Genomic DNA, 20609 nt, shown 5'->3' with positions numbered 1-20609 from the left:
CATTTAGTACATTCTGATCTAAATGAGTTAAGAATAGGGACTACCTATCACAATCTTACACCAAGGGAACTTGCCTGTGTGTGTGTGTGTGTGTGTGTGTGTGTGTGTGTGTGTGTGTGGTTTGTGATTGTCATTGCTCCCCAGGCACCGTACACTATGTTTACTGAGGCAGGGTCTCTCACTGGCCTGAAACTCACCAAGTGCCCTAGGCAGCCTGGCCATCCAGCTCTAGGGCTCCCTCCACCTGATATATCTAATAGAAAAATGATCTGAAAGGCACAGCTATGCCAAAGAAGGAGGGGTCAGAGCTGCTTCACAGGGTGATACCTAGTGGAATGACGTCCATTCTGGTTTGTTTTCCACTTCCTTGCTTCGTTTCATAGCAAACCCTGTAAACTATGACCTTGCACTCACTGTATCTCGAAGGACCAGTGTCTTGCACATGAGCTACAAGACTCACTAGATCCTAATACTGTGGACAAGTCTCTTTTGTTGCTGGTTTCATGTATGCGTGTGCATGTGTGTGTGTGTGTGTGTACCTGCACATATGTTGGGGATCAAACCCAGAATCCTACACATTCAATGGGAAAGCACTCTACAGTTGAGCTATACTCCCCACCCTGACTTTGTTCATGTTTAATTTGTGAAAATATTGTTGATAGAGTGAAGAGCGCCAGAGAATGAGAGCTGCACCTGCTTACTCGGCTTCATTGGGAATATTTCTTTCTTTTTCTTCTTTTCTTTTTTTCCTCTTCTTTTTTTAACCATGCAACAAAACCTTTATTAACATTTTTAACAGAGGTTCAGCTATTATTGAAACTTGTAATTTCTAAACGTAAATTGGGGCAAATGGCTAGAGTGCAGAGTAATGCCATCACTGCCCACTGGGAATGCAGACTGAATAATTAATAGCCACCCCTCAGACGGAGGGCCAGGTGCAGGGTTGACTCTTTCTGGATGTTGTAATCAGAGAGGGTGCGGCCATCTTGCAGCTGCTTGCCTGCAAAGATGAGGCTCTGCTGGTCAGGGGGTGCCCTCTCTTCTGCCCTCTCATCCCCCAACTCCACCAATCTCTGTACAAAGAAGAGATTCTTTTCAGATTGATCAACCTTTAGCACCCTGGCAGGTGAGCAGGAGGAAGTGATGACCTATTTTCAAACTGGAAATGCAGACATTACCTGGGCAAAGGGAGTTCCCTAAATTTCTGGGGCCAGTGAGGGAGGAGGGAGAAAAAGAGTCTGATGCAATTGATTAGATCAAAGGTAATTCTTTGTCTTGTGTCAGGAGGTTCTCTGCATAATGTCTACCTTGTTAGACACCAAGTTATTAAGTGTTGTGGTCATCTTGACTGTTCTGTCCCAAGGCCATCAGTTACTGGCAGCAAAATATGAGAGGGACCATCTTTCATCTTAGCTTTTTTGTTTTCCAAGATCTTTCTGTGGTTCATGGCATGAAATTACAACCTCACCATCCCTGTGTAATTACACTAGGAAAGGTCAGAGGACTAATTATTTCATTTATTCAAGCAGCAGAAGCATAATTCACCAGGAAGACAATCTTAGGCAATGGTTTCTAAATCTAAGTAAGCCTCCAGCCCCTGAGGGTGCCCTTGCTGTGTCAGGCCTTTGCCCAACTGTGGGCTGTCAACATCTGCAGAGGGATGGAGCCTCCAAGACAATTCTTAAAAAGTTCCAAAGCTAGTTAAAAGATGAGTTCTTAGTAATAACCAGTTAGTGGTCTCTTACGGGGGCCCCAAAATCTCCTATTGTGAGGGAGGGTTGAAAAAGTGAGTTTTTATGTCCATCTCCAAGGGATTCTAATTGCTGGCTAAGCTCCAAGAGTGGACATTCCTAACAAGCTAGGAGGTGCTGCTCGGGCAGATGGCCAGAGTAGCACACTGCTTTGTGTGGCCCAAAGGAGAGGAAAGGGAGAGAAACATGGGCCATTTATGGGTTCAGCAGTCACCTGATGTCCCACCTTCAAGCTTCTGTGCTTTCCTAGCAGACATCCCCGTGACAATGGCAGACATCCCGGTGACAACATGACCTTTCATGACCCTGTGCCTTCTCTGCTCCCGGTTTAGTTCTGACTTTTGGTGTTAGCGCCAACGTTTATATTTTTGCTGGGATTAATTTTCATGAGTTTTTGCTTTTCAACTATGCACTGTTTTCAAGAATGCACTGTAATTTTCCCATGTCAAACCAAGATTGTTGGGGTCCAGCTCAGCACAGGATCTGGGCACTCAGCTGGAATCAGGGACATCTGGAAGGCACATAATAAACACGCACAGACAGCTTCTCTGGTACAAGTGGACAGGCAATTTTCTCAAGGCCTTAATTTACTCTCTCTCTCCCTCCTTCCCTCCCTTCTACCCTCTCTCCCTCCCTCTCTCTCCCTTCCTCCCTCTCTCTCTCCCTCCCTTTCTCCCTTCCTCTCTCCCTCTCTCTCTTCCTCTCTCTCCCTCCCTCTGTCTCCCTCCCTCTCTCCCTCCCTCCCTCCCACTCTCCCTCCCTCCTTCCCTCCTTCATTGCCAAATCAAATTCAAAAGAATATCCACATCCCACAAAGAATCAAGAATTACAATTGTTCCCCAAAGTTTCAGGCTTCCCCTATTCCCTGCCCTATGGCCAAAATAACAATAATTGCAAACTTATCATTATTTAAACTTTAACCTTTGAATTATTATACTTCAGAGCTCAGAGCTCCGAGGCCAGCTACTTGCATTTTCTTGTGAAGCTCTAATGGTGAATGACATAGGCAAAGCTGCCAGGCAGTGGCCAGAAAGAATCAAGTCAACCCTTAACTCAGCAGCTCTGTAGCTTCTGCTTCGGCACATTGCACACAATGACTCTGCTAAGAGTCCCAGTGTTTTGACTTAGTTTTACTAATAAATAATTTTATGCTTTCTGTACTTTCCTATCCATACATATCCTAAGGAGACCAGGAACTACTTCAAATGTGCAAAACTCATTTCATAACTTCAGTCATTTTTTTCTTTTCTAAATTAAAGTCTCCCATGTTTGTGTTTCCTTATTCCATGATTGTGTCTCTCACACTAATGCTTTTTCATAATTCCAGCAAATTCCTTCACTTTCTAGTAATGGACCCTGTATGACTCTAGCAGTATGTGGCTCTGTTTCATTTTCTAATATTTCTAAACATGATTTCTTCAAACTTTCTTTCCAAGTTAAACATTAATCTGGAACTACCATTGTGCAGTTATTACATTGTTTCCAAGATGAGAGCACACAGCATGCACTGGACCATAAGGACTGTGGTGTCCCCCATGCCTCAATTTTTAATTGTTTAAGAATCATTACATCAATGAACATCTAGTTTCACAGAATTCACCAGAGCAGAAGGAGAATGGAGTAGGAAAGTCAAATAGAATAGAATAACTATGCACACCGAGGCCAACGAAAAGCAGCCATGTACAAATGAAATATATACAGCCATTGTCCAGGGCTAAAGTTAGGAGAAGTGGGAGCAACTTTTTTTTTTTTTTTTTTTTTTTTTTTTTTTAAGGAGCTGCCTCAGGCTTCTGAGATGTCTCCATCCTGGCCTGTTTCAGGCAGCCCCTGTCATGGTATGCTGTCCCCAGCACAAGATTACTGTGCAAAAGATGTGAAAGTTTTGTTTTTTTATTATTAAATTATTAAATTGAAAATATTGACTCCCTTCCTGGTCCCCCCTCCAAGAGTTCTTCACCACATCTCCCCTCTTCTCTGCCTCTGAGAGGGTGCTTCTCACATACCCACCCACTCACTCCCCTCACCCCCCTCACCCCACCCACCTCACCCATGCACAGCACCCCTCTTCCTTGGGACATCAAATCTCTATAGGATTAGGTGCATCCTCTCCTACTGAGGCCAGACAAGACAGGTACATATGTGCCAGGGACCATGGACCAGCCCGTGTATGCTCTTTGATTGGTGGCTTAGTTACTTGGAGCTCTGAGGGGTTGATACTGTTGTTCTTCCTATGGGGTTGCAATCACTTTCAACTTCTTCAATCCTTCCCCTAACTCTTCCATAGGGATGGGGCCACCCACCCATCTTCAGAATTTTTGACCCAGAATTGCTTCTGTCTAAAGAAATTGCAGGGGAAAAGAGTGGAGCAGAAACGGAAGGAAAGACCATCCAGAGACTGCCCCACCTAGGGATCCATCCCACTTGCAGGCACCGATCCCTGACACTATTGCTGATGCCATGTTGTGCTTGCAGACAGGAACCTAGGATGTGAAGACCTTATCATTGAAGCCGCTCCTTCTGTGCTGACTCACGGATGATCAGAGGGCAGCATGAGGAAACGCCTCTGCCTGCAGCATCCTCTCAGTGACCACTGCACTCTTCAACTCCCAACCTTACCCTAGGGTGCGGCATCCTGTGCAGGATCACCTGCCCTCTCCAGTAGGAGTGTCAGTCCCGTAACCCTTGGGTACTGAGAGTATTGCTCTATAGTAGATTTGTTTATTTAAACTTTATCCTCCACAACGAAGGGGCACCAAGTTTTGTTATTGTCCCTAATAGCATCAAGAGTAAAAGTCACAGTGGTAGCCATTCTATGTCACGAGGAGCTCTGCTTTATAGTATATATGCATTAATTCACTGAATGTGAACCAACACATCTGTACTTTTTTAATTTTTACTTTTTATCGGTTATTTTATTTATTTACATTTCACTAATAAATGTTATTGCCCTTCCTAGTTTCCACAAGACCCTTATCCCCTCCTCCCTCCTCTGCCTCTATGAGTGTGCTCTCATACCCACCCAACCACTCCTGCCTCAGGGGCATAGCATTCTGCTATTCTGGGTCATCAAGCCTCCACAGGACCAAGGGACTCCCCTCCCATTGAAGGCAGTCCTCTGCTACATATCCAGCTGGACCCATTGGTACCTTTGTGTACTCTTTGGTTGGTGGTTTAGTCCCTGGGAGCTTTGGGGGGTCTGGTTGGTTGATATTTTTGTTCTTCCTATGAGGTTGCAAATCCCTTCAGCTCCTTCAGTCCTTTCTCTAATTCCTCTTTCTCCACATCCTCACCAGCATCTGTTGTCATCTGTTTTTGATCTTAGCCATTTTGACTGGTGTGAGGTAGAATCTCAGGGTTGTTTTGATTTGCATTTCCCTGATGACTAAGGATGTTGAACATTTCTTTAAGTGCTTCTCAGCCATTTGAGATTCTCCAGTTGAGAATTCTCTGTTTAGCTTAGTACCCCATTTTTAATAGGGTTATTTGGTTCTCTGGATTCTAACTTCTTGACTTCTTTGTATATTTTGTATATTAGCTCTCTATTGAATGTAGGATTGGTAAAGATCTTTTCCCAGTCTTTGATTGCCATTTCGTCCTATTGACAGTGTCCTTCGCCTTACAGAAGCTTTGCAATTTTATTGATCAATTCTTGATCTTAGAGCATAGCCATTGGTATTCGGTTCAGGAAAATTTCCCCTGTGCCAATGTGTTCAAGGTTCTTTCCCACTTTCTCTTCTATTAGATTCAGTGTATCTGATTTTAAGTGGAGGTCCTTGATCCACTTGGACTTGAGCTTTGTACAAAAAGATAAGAATAGGTCAATTTGTATTCTTCTACATGCCAACCACCAGTTGAACTAGCACCATTTGTTAAAAATGCTGTCTTTTTCCCACTGGATGGTTTTGGTTCCTTTGTCAAAGATCAAGTGACCATAGGTGTGTGGGTTCATTTCTGGGTCTTCAATTCTATTCCATTGATCTACCTGTCTGTCTCTGTACCAATACCATGTGGTTTTCATCAGTATTGCTCTGTAGTCAGCCTGAGGTCAGGGGTGGTGATTCTCCAGAAGTTCTCTTATTGTTGAGAATGGTTTTTGCTATCTTGAGTTTTTTGTTATTCCAGATAAATTTGAGAATTGCTCTTTTTATCTCTTTGAAGAGTTGAGTTGCAATTTTGATGGGGATTGCAGTGAATCTGTAGATTGCTTTAGGTAAGATGGCCAATTTTACTATGGTAATCCTGCCAATCTGTGAGCATGGGAGATCTTTCCATCTTCTGAGGTCTTCTTTGACTTCTTTCTTCAGAGACTTGAAGTTCTTGTCATACAGATATTTCACTTGTTTGGTTAACATCACACCAAGATATTTCATATTATTTGTGACTATTGTAAAGGGTGTTGTTTCCCTAATTTCTTTCTCAGCCCATTTATCCTTTGAGTAGAGGAAAGCTACTAATTTGTTTGGATTCATTTTTTATCCAGCCACTTTGCTGAAGTTGTTTATCAGCTATAGGAGTTCCCTTGTGGGGTTTTTTTTGGGTCATTTATATATACTATCATACCACTTGCAAGTAGTGATATCTTGACTCCCTCCTTTCCAATTTGTATCCCTTTGAAACCCTTTTGTTGCCTAATTACTCTGGCTAGAACTTTAAGTAGGGGGAGAATGGGTAGCCTTTTCTTGTTCCTGATTTTAGTGGGATGGCTTCAAGTTTCTCTCCCTTTAGTTTGATGTTGGCTACTGACTTGCTATATATTGTTTTTATTGTATTTAGGTATAGTCCTTGAATTCCTATTCTCTCCAATACTTTTAGCATGAAGGAGCGTTGTATTTTGTCAAAGGCTTTTTCAGCATCTAACGAAATGATTATGTGGTTTTTTTCATTGAGTTTGTTTATATAGTGGAGTAAGTTAGTGGATTTCTGTATATTGAACCATCCCTGCATCCCTGGAATGAAGCCCACTTGATCACGGTGAATGATCATTCTGATGTGTTCTTGGATTCAGTTTGCAAGAATTTGAGCATTTTTGTATCCATATTCATGAGGGAAATTGGTCTGAAGTTCTCTTTCTTTGTTGGGTCTTTGTGTGGTTTAGGCATTAGTGTAACTATGGCTTCAAGAATTTATTAGGTAATGGTCCTTCTCTTTCTATTTTATGAAATACTTTGAGAAGTATTGGTATTAGGTCTTTTTTGAAGGTCTGATAGAATTCTGCACTAAACACATCTGGTCCTGGGCTTTTCTTGGTTGGGAAACTTTTAATGACTGCTTCAATTCCTTTAGGGGTTATGGGACTGTTTACATGGTTTATCTTATCCTGATTTAACTTTGGGACCTGGTATCTATCTAGAAAATCATCCATTTTATCTAGACTTTCCACTTTTGTTGAGTATAGGCTTTTGTAGTAGGATCTGATAATTTTTAAAATTTCTTCAGTTTCTGTTGTTATGTCTCTCTTTTCATTTCTGGTCTTGTCAATGTGAATACTGTCTCTGTGCCCTCTGGTTCATGTGGCTAAGGGTTTATCTATTTTTTTTTTTTTTTTGATTTTCTCAAAGAACCAGCTCCTGGTTTGGTTGATTATTTGTATAGTTCTTTTTGTTTCTATTTGGTTGATTTTAGCCCTGAGTTTGATTATATCCTGTTGTCTACTCCTCTTGGGTGTATTTGCTTCTTTTGTTCTAGAGCTTTCAGATGTGCTGCTAAGCTGCTATTGTATGCTCTCTCCAATTTCTATATGGAAGTACTCAGAGCTTAGTACTGCTTTCATTGTGTCTCATAAGTTTTGGTATGTTGTACCTTCGTTATCATTAAATTTTAAAATGTCTTTAATTTCTTTATTTCTTTATTCCCTGACCAAGTTATTATTGAGGTATCAGCTATTATGTGTATGTAGGCTTCCTGTTGCTTTTAGTGTTGTTGAAGACAACAGCCTTAATCCATGGTGATCTGATAGGATGCATGAGATTATTTCAATCTTCTTGTATTTGTTGAGGCTTGTTTTATGTTCAATTATATAGTCAACTTTGGAGAAGATACTATGAGGTGCTGAGAAGGAGCTGTATTATTTTGTTTTAGGATGGAATATTCTGTAGATATCTCTTAAGTCCATTTGGTTCATAACTTCTATTAGTTTCACTTTGTCTCCGTGTAGTTTCTGTTTCCATGATCTGTCCATTGGTGAGAGTAGGGTGTTAAAGTCTCCTACTATTATTGTTTGTGATTCAATGTGTGCTTTGATCTTCAGTAATGTTTCTTTTACATATGTAGGTGCCCTTGATTTTGGGGCATTGATATTCAGAACTGAGAGTTCATCTTTGTCGATTTTTCCTTTGAGGACTATGTAGAGTCCTTCTCCATCTTTTTTGATAACTTTAGGTTGAAAGTCTATTTTATTGGATACTAGAATTGCTACTCCAGCTTGTTTCTTGGCACCATTGCCTGGAAAAAATTTTCCAGCCTTTTACTTTGAAGTAGTGTTTGTCTTTGTCATTGAGGTGTGTTTCCTGTATGCAGAAAAATGTGGGGCTCTGTTTAAGTACCCAGCCTGCTATTCTGTGTCTTTTTATTGGGGGAATTGAGTCCAGTGATGTTGAGAGATATTAAGGATCAATGATTGTTGCTTCGTGTTATTTTTGTTGTTAGAGGTGCAATTATGCTTATGTGGTTCTTTTCTTTTGGGTTTGTTGTGGAAGATTAGTTTCTTGCTTTTTCTTGTGTGTAGTTTCCCTCCTTGTGTTGGAGTTTTCCTTCCATTCTCTGTCAGTCTGGATTGGTGGAAGGATATTGTTTAAGTTTGGTTTTGTCATGGAATATCTTTTTTTTTCTCCCTCTATGGTAATTGAGAGTTTTGCTAGGTATTTTTGTATTGCCTGGGCTGGCGTTTTTGTTTTCTTAGGGTCTGTATGACATCTGCCCAAGATCGTCTGGCTTTTAGACTCTGCTGAGAAGTCTGGTGTAATTCTGAAGGATCTCCCTTTATATGTTACTTGACCTTTTTCCCTTACCACTTTCAGTATTCTTTCTTTGTTCTGTGCATTTTGTGTTATAATTATTTTGTGATAGGAGAAATTTCTTTTCTGGCCCCATCTGTTTGGTGTTCTGTAGGCTTCTTGTATGATTATGGGCATCTCTATCTTTAGGTTAGAGAAGTTTTCCTCTATAATTTTGTTGAAGATGTTAGCTGGCCCTTTGAGTTGGGAATCTTCCCTCTCTTCTCTACCTATTATTCTCAGGCTCGACCTTTTCATTGTGCCCTGGATTTCTTGAATGTTTTGAGTTAGGAGCTTTTTGCTTTTTCTATTTTCTTTGACTGTTGTGTCAATGTCTTTTAGGGTATCTTCTGCACCTGAGATTCTCTCTTCTATCTCTTGTATTCTGCTGCTGACTTCTGATCTCATTACCTAGGTTTTCTATCTCCAGGGTTGTCTCCCTTTGTGTTTTAAGGTTTCTATTTCCATTTTTAGATCCTGGATGGTTTTGTTCAATTCCTTTACTTGTTTGATTTCCTGTATTTCATCAAGAGATTTATTTTTTTCCTCTTCAAGGGCTTCCACTTTTTTTACCTGTGTTCTCCTGTATTTCTTTAAGTGAGTTAATTTTGTCCTTCTTAAATTCCTCTCTCATATTCATGAGATGGGATTTTAGATCTGAATCTTGCTTTTCAGGTTTGTTAGAGAATCCAAGGCTTGGTTTGGTGGGAGAACTGGGTTCTGATGTTGTCAAGTAGCATTGGTTTCTGTTGCTTCAATGCATCAGTACTTATGAAAAACAGTTGTCAGATGTGAGAAGACTGAAGAGTCCCATCTGATATAGGTGCTTTATACAAGACAGAGTGTGGAGAGCCATGAGCAATTGCCATCACGAGCCTCCGCTGTGCCTAACTGGTAAACAAGTAATGTGCGCAGGTGCAAGAGTAAATTAGTGCCAAGTCACTGCCCATCCCGGGGCGTAGTAATGGGGTGATGAGTGAGCAGCTAATCAGGAGCTGACACGTCACATGAAGGGGTATATAAGCAGCATCATTTTCCTTGTTCGGGGTTCTTCTTTTGCCTATGCAATTAATGCTCTCCCAATAAACGTGTGCAGAAGGATGCTGTTGCAGCGTCGTTCTTCCTGGCCAGTTGAGCGCATGCAAGAAATGGTGCCGAAACCCGGGACAAGAAACATCTTCAGGCACGAGTGAAGACCCCCTGCTACAGGGAGGATTCAGAACTGCATCGCGGGGAAGGAGTGGTTGATAAAGGTTCCCGTAAAACAGACTGTTGAGAAGGATCTGGCGTGGATTCAGAACTCTTCAGCTGGGGAACAGGGGTACCCGTAAGTAAAAGGAAATTAATGTGAGTCTCTGAGAGGTATGCTTTCTTATGCAGTAGGTCCGGTAATTGTCGTTGGGGTTGTGTTGCTTGCTTTCTTTCTTAGCCTTGAATTTTTCATCACCCTGGACATGAGTGTATCTGCTGGGGGTAGCTCGGCAGACACATAAGATCATAAAGCAAGTGTAGATAAACTTGTGGATCGACCTTGGGGCTAAGAACCTCATGTAGATAAGTGAGTACCTCAAGTACACTTTATCCAGGACAAGAAATGTGAGCTAGCTGTTAAGGAAGGGCAATGACTTTTGCAAGAGCACCAGGGAAGCATATCAGAAACAGAGAGAAATGAAAAAGAAGGCACGCGTAGAAAAAAAAAAGTTATTTTAGAGCTCTCCTAGGGACAGAATAAAAACGGGAGACGTCCTGCTCTGCTTCCTATGGAGATATTTTTAGCTTTGGATATTTGTGTTCCTTTGAGACCCTAAGTTTTATTCCCTGTCTGTCTATTGTCTGGTTTTGGTGTATGATTATTGTTTTGTGTTTTATGTTGAAAAATATAATTGGTTAAAACTTTATCTGCTGGCTGTCCATCCTTTAACTTGTTTGAAAAGCAGCCTCAATTTGCACAGTAGAAAGTGATAAAAGCACTGTGGCTGGGAGTCAGGTACAGCTGAAAAAGCCCTGCAAATGGAGCTCTTAAAGGGGCAGGCAGCCGCATATAGACGGACCTTCTGTTCGAGGATTTGGAGAGAGATTAGATTCTCCTTGCTGGGATGTCCTATTTTCACTGATCAAGCTGAATTTGCATGGGATAGAGATATGCTGCTTGATCAAGGTTGATTTGCACAACAACAGACAGGATATCCAGTGCAGGTATTTGAGCAGGTGAATCAGATTGCCATAAGGGTGTGGAAATCATTGCCCACCGGTGTTGACAGTGTTGTAGAACTCCAGAGAGACAATGAGGCACTGAATCAGGTGAGAGAGGAGCACTCTCGATTGGTTTGGGAGAGAGGGTCTGTTTGTGTTTCCTCAGGATCATCGACAACAGCTGCAGGTCCTGGAGAGGCTGACCAGAGCAATTCAGGGCAGGTGGAGCTGTGAGGATGTTCCTGTGGCTGGAGGTGCTCCCGCTAGTGAAAACTGAAGAGCTCTTTGTTCCTGAAACCTATGCCGTTGACGAATTTGGGTGTTTCCTCAATTCTTTACATCTAACGCCAGATTTTAAGCCTTAATGGAACTCGAATAACATCCACATTGTTGGCAATTTTACCTCTGCTTTTTCTTACTTTAAGGAATGGGTGGGGGTAATTTTGTTTGCTGCTGCCATCTGCTGTGGGCTTGTGTCCATGCTCTGGTTGGTCTGCAAGCTCAGAACCCAAAACAAAACAAAACTGTGACAAGGTCGTTATCACTCAAGCACTTGCAGCCATTGAACAAGGGGCCTCCCCTGAAATTTGGCTATCCATGCTTAAGAATTAATTGACATCTGAGTTCTCTGCTCTTGCGCTCCTCGGTTCTGTGGAAAATGAGAGAGACTCAACAATTAAAGCTCGCCTTAGGCCATACTCAGCTCTTGCACCCCTAGAGGCTAGACTCATTGCACAGGGACGAGTGAGTAGGTCATTGACTCTTATGGATTGTTGGGCTAAGCACCACATAGGAGTCGCTCAGAGGTTTGGGCACTTCTAGAAGACAAGTCGATTTGCATGAGGGTTGAGTGTCCAAGTGTCCCTCCCCTAGGAAAAAACGGCACAGGAGCAGGTCAGGGTTGCTCTGGGTAAAAGCCTGTGAGCCTAAGAGCTAATCCTGTACATGGCCCCTATTTCTGCACACTAGGGATTCGACCTCTATCTTCATCCATTAAAGAGTGGCTTGCGTTTTAATAAAATAAAATGGGGGAGATGTGGAGAGCCGTGAGCAATTGCCATCATGAGCCTCCGCTGTGCCTAACTGGTAAACAAGTAATGTGCGCAGGTGCAAGAGTAAATTAGTGCCAAGTCACTGCCCATCCCGGGGCGTAGTAGTGGGGTGATGAGTGAGCAGCTAATCAGGAGCTGACAGGTTACATGGAGGGGTATATAAGCAGCATCATTTTCCTTGTTCGGGGTTCTTCTTTTGCCTATGCAATCAATGCTCTCCCAATAAATGTGTGCAGAAGGATCCTGTTGCAGCGTCATTCTTCCTGGCCAGTTGAGCGCATGCAAGAACAGAGGCCTTCCTAAATAGCTGTTAAAAATGAATGAATGGTAATACATAATGATGTATCTTTGAGAAAATTAAATAATTTTAACTGTTGTGACTCATAAAGTTGTCTTCAGGGACTCTGGGCAGTATTTTCAACTGTAGAGGCAGGTGGTGGCGGGGGGGGGGGATTTGAACTGACTATTTATTTGAGAGGTAGCTCTCCCACTGCAAGCCTCAATAGAAAACACAGCAAAAGATATTAAAATAATATACACATGTATATATTATTGAGCTAATATGCTGATTTTATAAGCTCAATATAACCTATGTCTTTTCCAATTATTTTCTAAGTGTCACTGTAAAATTGAAGTAATTGAAGGAGTATAACAGAGAAAAATAGAGTAATAAATTTTTTTTTTTTTAAATACTCTAAGAGTCAACACTCTTTTGTTTTTTTTTTTTTTTTAAAGATTTATTTATTACATCTAAGTACACTGTAGCTGTCTTCAGAAACACCAGAAGAGGGCGTGAGATCTCGTTACAGATGGTTGTGAGCCACCATGTGGTTGCTGGGATTTGAACTCTGGACCTTCAGAAGAGCAGTCGGGTGCTCTTACCCTCTGAGCCATCTCACCAGCCCCGTAGAGTAATAAATTTATTAGCAACAATATACTTTATATTCCAAGAGGAATAATGACATTTTTTTTTTGAAAAAAGTAACATAAAGTAGAGTTTATATGTTACCCATTGTAGTGGCTATTCCTGGTTGTCAACTTGACTATATTTTGAATGAAGTACAATCCAGAAATGGAAGGTTCACCAGTGACCCTTATCTGGAGGCTTGGATATAGAAGTTTCTGATCTGGATCTTGGTATGGAGATCTTGAGCCATAGTGGCTATGGGTTCCAGAAGATTAACTCTCCGAGTTTAAGGAACACACCTTTAATCTGGGCTACACCTTTCATCTGGGATTAAAGGTGTGGTGGAACACACCTTTAATCTGGGCTACACCTTCTGATGGAGACAATATAAGGACATTGGAAGAAGGGAGTCTAGCTCTTGCTCTTGCTCCTTCGCCTGCTTACTGTGTGAGACTGAGTAACTGCTAGATCCTTGGACTTCCATTCACAGCTGTGACTGAACAATTGTTGGGAATTGGGCTGCCGACTGTAAATCATCAATAAATTCCTTTACTATCTAGAGACTGTCCATCAGTTCTGTGACTCTAGAGAACCCTGACTAATACAGGAGTTGGTACCAGGAGTGGTTCTAGAGTAACAGAAGTACAAGGATGAATCTTTTAAAATACTGGAATTGGCTTGTTGATCCACCAGCACTTTCCTATTGAAACCTCTCCAGATTCTCTCCCTCCTGGGAGCTCAGAGAATTTTGAAGACCCATGGTTGAAACTATATTTCAAACTTAAAGAAGCTAATGCCCTTGATTTTCTTAATGAATTAGGTGATTCAGTGCACAGAGCTTTCTACAAGATGGGGAAAAAGTCAGAAAATGATTTTACTGGCTGGCTGCTCTTAGTATCTGGGGAAAAAATGATGAATGAAAGGAAGGAGTTGTGTGATAAAATCAAAAGGCTCCAGACACAAGTAAATGATCTAAAAGTTGCTAAATGTGTCCTTGAAGAGAATCTTCTCTCTTGCAGCAATAGAGCTCAAGTTGCAGAAAATTAAACTAAAACCCTCATTGTAAGGTTGGCTGAACTACAGCGAAAATTCAAGTCTCAGCCTCAGAGTGTGTCGACAGTTAAAGTAAGGGCACTAATTGGCAAAAATCCTATAACATGGGATGGGGATGTGTGGGAAGACCATGTTGAAGCTGAGAATTTTTTTTTTTTTTTTTTTTGGCTTTTCGAGACAGGGTTTCTCTGTGTAGCCCTGGCTGTTCTGGAGCTCACTTTGTAGACCAGGCTGGCCTCGAACTCAGAAATCTGCCTGCCTCTGCCTCCTGAGTGCTGGGATTAAAGGTGTGCGCTACCACGCCCGGCTGAAGCTGAGAATTTTGAATCTTCAGATTTTCAAGGGTTTGCCCCACCTGAGGAAGTAGTACCCTCAGCCCCACCCCTTGAAATAATGCCTTCCCCACATGAGGAAATTAATTTTGCAGAGTCTGATAAACCAGCAATGACTTTCACTACTGATGTTTCTCAAGGCCCACCAATAGTTGCTTCTAGACCTGTAACCAGACTCAAAGCAAAATAGGTTCCTCGAGGGGAGGTAGAAAGTGTAGTCCATGAGGAAATTCGCTACACTACTAAGGAGCTTAATGAGTTTGCTAATTCATTCAAGCAGAAACCTGGTGAATATGTGTGAGAATGGACTTTAAGGGTGTGAGATAAGGGTGGAAGGAACATAAAACTAGAGCAGGCTGAGTTTATTGACATGGGCCCTCTGAGTGGAGATTCTAGGTTTAATACGGAAGCTCGCATAGTTAAAAAAGGTGTCAAAAGTTTGTTTGAATGGTTGGCTGAGGTGTTTATCAAAAGATGGCCTACTGGAAATGACTTGGAGATGCCTGATATTTCGTGGCTTAGTGTTGATGAAGGGATTTTAAGACTTAGGGAAATTGCAATGCTAGAGTGGATATATTGTGTAAAGCATAATTGTCCACAATGGGAAGGTCCAGAAGATATGCCCTTCACCAGCTCTATAAGACGCAAATTGGTGAGAGGGGCACCAGCACATTTGTAGGGTTTTGTTCTTTCCCTTTTCCTTGTGCCAGATCTTTTTTTTTTTTAATTTCAGTTATTTATTTTATTTTTTTTCCATTTTTTATTAGGTATTTAGCTCATTTACATTTCCAATGCTATACCAAAAGTCCCCCATACCCACCCACCCCCACTCCCCTACCCACCCACTTCCCCTTTTTGGCCCTGGCGTTCCCCTGTACTGGGGCATATAAAGTTTGCGTGTCCAATGGGCCTCTCTTTCCAGTGATGGCCGACTAGGCCATCTTTTGATACATATGCAGCTAGAGTCAAGAGCTCCGGGGTACTGGTTAGTTCATAATATTGTTCCACCTATAGGGTTGCAGATCCCTTTAGCTCCTTGGGTACTTTCTCTAGCTCCTCCATTGGGAGCCCTGTGATCCACCCATTAGCTGACTGTGAGCATCCACTTCTGTGTTTGCTAGGCCCCGGCATAGTCTCACAAGAGACAGCTACATCTGGGTCCTTTCGATAAAATCTTGCTTGTGTATGCAATGGTGTCAGTGTTTGGATGCTGATTATGGGGTGGATCCCTGGATATGGCACCAGATCTTAGCATTGGAGATGCTTCTGCTCAATTAGATGAATTAAATTCACTAGGTTTAGTTGGATTCCTAGGTAACAAGGGCCAGGTGGCAGCATTGAATCGCCGGAGACAAGGTGATCCAAGTTATTATAATGGACAGCATAGACAAAAGAATGTTTATAATAACATGCCCAGTAATGGTCAGCACAGGAGAGGTGAAATTTATAATGGCATGACTCGCTTGGACCTTTGGTACTGGCTAATCAATCATGGTGTTTCTAGGAATGAAATACATAGGAAGCCTACTGCATATTTGTTTGATCTGTATAAGCAGAAAAATTCTCAAACAAATGAAAGAAAGGCTACATTAGATTGTGGTAAACAGCAATCTCGGCCAGTGAATCAATTTCCAGATTTGAGCCAGTTTGCAGATCTGGAACCCCTTGAATGAAGGGGTGGCCAGGTTCCGCTGAGAAAGGATCTTGATAAGACACCCAAAGGTTTTGCTGTTACCCTTTCTCCAGTTCTTCCCCAGAGGGACCTACGGTCTTTTACAAGGGTAACTGTACACTGGGGAAAAGGAAATAATCAGACTTCAGGGGTCTGCTGGATACTGGTTCTGAGTTGACATTGATCCCAGGAGATCCCAAGAAACATTGTGACTCTAGAAAACCCTGACTAATACACCCATACAGCTTCATATGCCTTCTAATTAAAAAATTTTAATCTCCCATTTTAAAATCATAGCTCAAGGCAGCTATTCACTAATCAAAATAATGTACATTTGAAAAAGAATGTCTACACACTATGGTTTGATGTTTCTGGTATATTTGCCGCAACCAAACACCAATGCCGTACTATACTTTGTTATAAACACCTTTTTAAAAGAAGACAATCTGTGAACTTGAATACAAAAAATGGAGATGGGAACTGAGGGGTGTCTCACTGACTTGACTTAAAATAGTCCCTGTTCTCAGAAGTATGTCAAAGGACACAGGAAGAAAAAAAAAGAAGGAAAGAAAGACATGTATCATCTCGCGAGGACGGTGTCCCTGGGAATGATTTGTGAGAAAGCAGGAATGCTATTTGTATAGCTTGGCAAGGCAAGTAGGGAAAAGAGCAGGAGCTGGGACAGCAGCTTCAGCTTCCACGCTCTAAGGAAACCAGCCATGGGGGGTGGGGGTGGGGGTGGGGGTGGGGGTGGGGGTGGGGGTGGGGGTGGGGGTGGCTGTGTGGAGATTGCTTCAGCATCCGACCAAGCTTGTGCTCATAGATCAGTCTGTCAGCGCTGGGAAAGGATGCTGGCGCTTCCCTTGACTCACCCAAGAGAGGAAAAAACCCACATTTTATAAAAACATGTTCCCGTTGTAGCAAAGGGTAAGAAACAGGCCTGCACAGAGGACGTTTCCTTGGGCTGCTACTCTTTCCTCTGAGAACGAAAGAAATGCTACACAGTAAGGCAATACAGTGGGACTGCTGGCCCCCTCTCCCAGTCCAATGTAAATGTATTCTAAAGAATAGTTTAAAACAGTATAAGTGTCAAAATTATAGTTAAATATCAATGAGTATTTGAAAAACACTGACTTCAATATACAAATGAGTTTGCAAATGGTATTTTTTTTTAACCAAATGCTTTAAATGATTTTTTTTTCCAGAAAAAAAGGTGGGACAAACAAAATTCCTAATCAACTTATAGCAAATGATGCCTAGCTCTTAGCACACATTTGACAATGAACGGTTGATTCGGATGTTATAAAGAGGTGGGCTGATTTCGCCTTAGATGTGACTCCATGGTGATTTCTGTTAGCAATATGTTAGACATTGACTACCTCTTATCTAACTCTTATCTAAAATGTGTGGGTGTGATGGTGCAGGTGTCTGATCCCAGCCATCACTCAGGAAGCAGAAGCAGGCTGTTCTAGGTAAATTCAAGGCCAGCCTGATCTACATAGTTTTAGAATAGCCAGAGCTTTATAGTGAGACACGCAAAATAAATGAATAAATAAAATTTCTGGAATCAGAAGTACTTCAGAGATTGGATTTTGGGAGTGGAGTCAATGTTTGCTTCATAGTAAACAATGAGCTCTCAGGAGAGTGGGATGGAAGTCTAAGGAGAAAGTGTGTTCCCAATGCATGTATATCTCCCACACAGAACCCGAAGGGAACTTTGTAGGACAGTTTTGAAGGTGCCAGGCCCATGCAGGCTGTGTGAGCTGCTACATGAGGTGGTGGTTATGTGATTTCCACCTGTGGAGTCACACTGGCACTGAGAAAACTTTGCAATGGTAATATTTTAGATGTTGAAATGTGAGAATAGAGAACCCCAGCCTATGAGAGCAGTTTTTAATAGATATTACCAAAGACGTTTGATAGTGATTATGTTTCTTGATAGGTCTGTGGAGAATGCCTGAAACCTCTGGAAAGGCAAACACATTCTTCTTGGTTCATCGCACATTGCTTCACACACTGCTGGTCTTAGGCTTCTTGGTGTGTACAGCATAGGAAGGGGGTGTCATAAAGGTGGCCTGGGATTGGTGGATTTTTTGGCCCGATCTTGGAGCAAGCTCAGGAATTGGTAGGATTTTGTGGCTTCAGCTTGGCCACCTGACTTGAGGGTATGGAAACCACTGCTATATCAGTTAGGGTCGTCTACGGGTGGGGCCTGGCCAGTCATACCTTAAGGGGCTTACACATCTGCTGGGATAGCCAGAGACACTGCTATTTTTGAAAGCATTTCAAACATCCCCATTTGGGGCCTGGAGATGTAACTAAATGCTGAAGTATTTTCTCAGCCTGTACAGGGTCCTAGCTCAGTCATTACAGATGATGTACCTTGCCGAGGTGTCAGGATATCTATGTCTGTATCTTTCCCATCACTCAGGACGAGGCTATGGTTAACATAGTGCTATCTCCTGGGACAAATATTGTTTCTCCTTATTACAAGGTGAAGACTGACTTAGTCTTGAACACGGCACAGCAAATGGACAAGTTCTGAGTAACGTCCCCAACCTTGGGGGAAAATAACTCTTATTCTGATTCATGCCCATCCTGACAATTTGTTGTGTATTTCATTAATTTCTTGAAGTTGTTCTCAAGATGTGAAGAATGTCCTCTCACGCCGCAGTCACCAGTGCAGAGAACCCAGTCCTCTGAAAGTCTAAGACCACAGAGATTGTTCAAGCATGGGTATTTTGGGTCAGGAAAAATTTCCAATTCTTCCCAGCGCAGGCTTCCCAAGGGTGTGATATTTCTTCTGGGTCGATGTGCCTACTATACCGTGCCGCTTGCCCCATGTGAACTGGAGTTGAGCTAGCAACCTGCTAACGAACTTGACCATTCAGGAGGCTAATTTAAATGGTAGCCATCAAATGCGGCATTCCAGTTCTACAGCTGAGGAAGGGGAGTGTTGTCGATATCAATCAGCCAGCTAAGGTTTGCAAGCTCGTGAGCAGGGGAAAGAATTTCAGCGCGTCTAACCCCAGGGTTTGAGGATCTTTCTAGCCTGTGATGTGATTTATAATACAATTAACAAAATATGTCACAGGCATCTTATCACCCACTGACTGTAAATGTGAATGCAATGGCACTTCTAGTGTATTGGTGTCTTTAGAGAACAGAATTCCCAGCAGGAATCAGGTAGCTGGAGAATCGCACAGAGCCATGCGGATTCTTGGCAAGCCATGCGACAAAGGCAGAAATGCACATTTCACCCAGAGAGAAGGGATTGTAGTCAGCAGGAAGTCACCACCCAGAGAGCAAATGGAGTTCCCAGATGCCTGACATTTGCCTTCTTACTGGATCAGAGTTCACTAGTGGAAGTGTCACAGCCCAAACACTCCCCCAAAGGCTCAGCCCTTCCTTGCCTTGTAACAATCAAGCCGCTCCTGGATGAACTGCTCCGCCCTCTGTCTCTTTGGCAGGGTTGGAGCCCACTGTGGCCTGAGCGACTTCTATGGCTCCCTTTCTGTGATTTTCATGGTTTCTGAGCTCTTTTCCCCCGCTTTATGATTTTCTCTTTTTGTCTCTCTCTTGCTAAACCTCCTTCGTATATGCCCTCTCAGGTTTCATTTCTGAATCATCTACTGTGAACTATTCCCATTGTTTGCCAGAAGCCCCCTGGTTCTTCCTTCTAGAAGTTCAGGCCAGGAGTCAGAACCATAACCACCCACCACAACTGTAATGGACAAAAAAATGAAGTGAAACCCTTGGTCTTTAAGTCCAGTCCTAGGCTACACCCTGTAAGGCTGGTGATTAAATACATTTTACTTACTCAGTTCCCGTTTCTGAAAGCAGGGGCTCAGGTTAAAGCAAGTGGGGGACTCAGAGTGTCTAAGATTACAGGCAGAGTGGTTCCAGTGTCTGTTTCTAGCCTTTCTCTGGAAACCCACACAAGCTGTTTCTCCTACTAGAATGCCACCGTTTACATAGTGGTGGCCTGATTTCTACTTTCAGAACCCTTGAGCAGTTTCTGTATGCCATGCCCTTGCTGCGCGCCCACTGATAAAAGCTCTGTGAACTGGTTTCTCAGAGCATCCCGTGGTTCTTAAGATCTTTTCTGCTTTGTTGTGTTTTGATTTTGGTTTTGGTTTTTATCAGGATGGGGTTTCTCTGGCTGTCTTGTAACTCTGTAGACTAGGCTGGCCTCTAACTCAAGACCTGAATGCACCTGCTTCAAATACATGGCCACCTTCCGACTGGTTCTTAAGATCTTTATGACCCGATAGTGATCTCTGCAGCCCTAACCCTTCTGTCTTAGATATATTTAAGACATTAGATATCTTCAAATGCTATGCCTGTCCTGGCTCAGCTCTGAGATTCCGAGATATGTCCTCAGCCCCATATCCGAAGGCAAAGCCAGGCTGCTCCCATTGTAGTCCTTTTCTCCCTGGCTCTGAGGAAATACTCAGCCTGCTGTGTCTGATTTTTTTGCTTGTTTGTTTTTGTTTATTTGTTGTCTGGCTCTTTTTAAAATTTTAACACAGAACATCTTTTTTTTTTTTTTTTTTTTTTTTGTATCTGCACATCACTATGTACCAAGCACAACTGGCACTTACTAGGGATTTAATGTCTTTTTTTGTATTTAGGTCTATTTGTAGAAAGTAAGTTA

Source organism: Mus musculus, chromosome 3 (assembly GCF_000001635.26).
Source record: "Mus musculus strain C57BL/6J chromosome 3, GRCm38.p6 C57BL/6J".
NCBI lineage: Eukaryota > Metazoa > Chordata > Mammalia > Rodentia > Muridae > Mus > Mus musculus.
Note: the sequence above shows the minus strand (reverse complement) of the source record.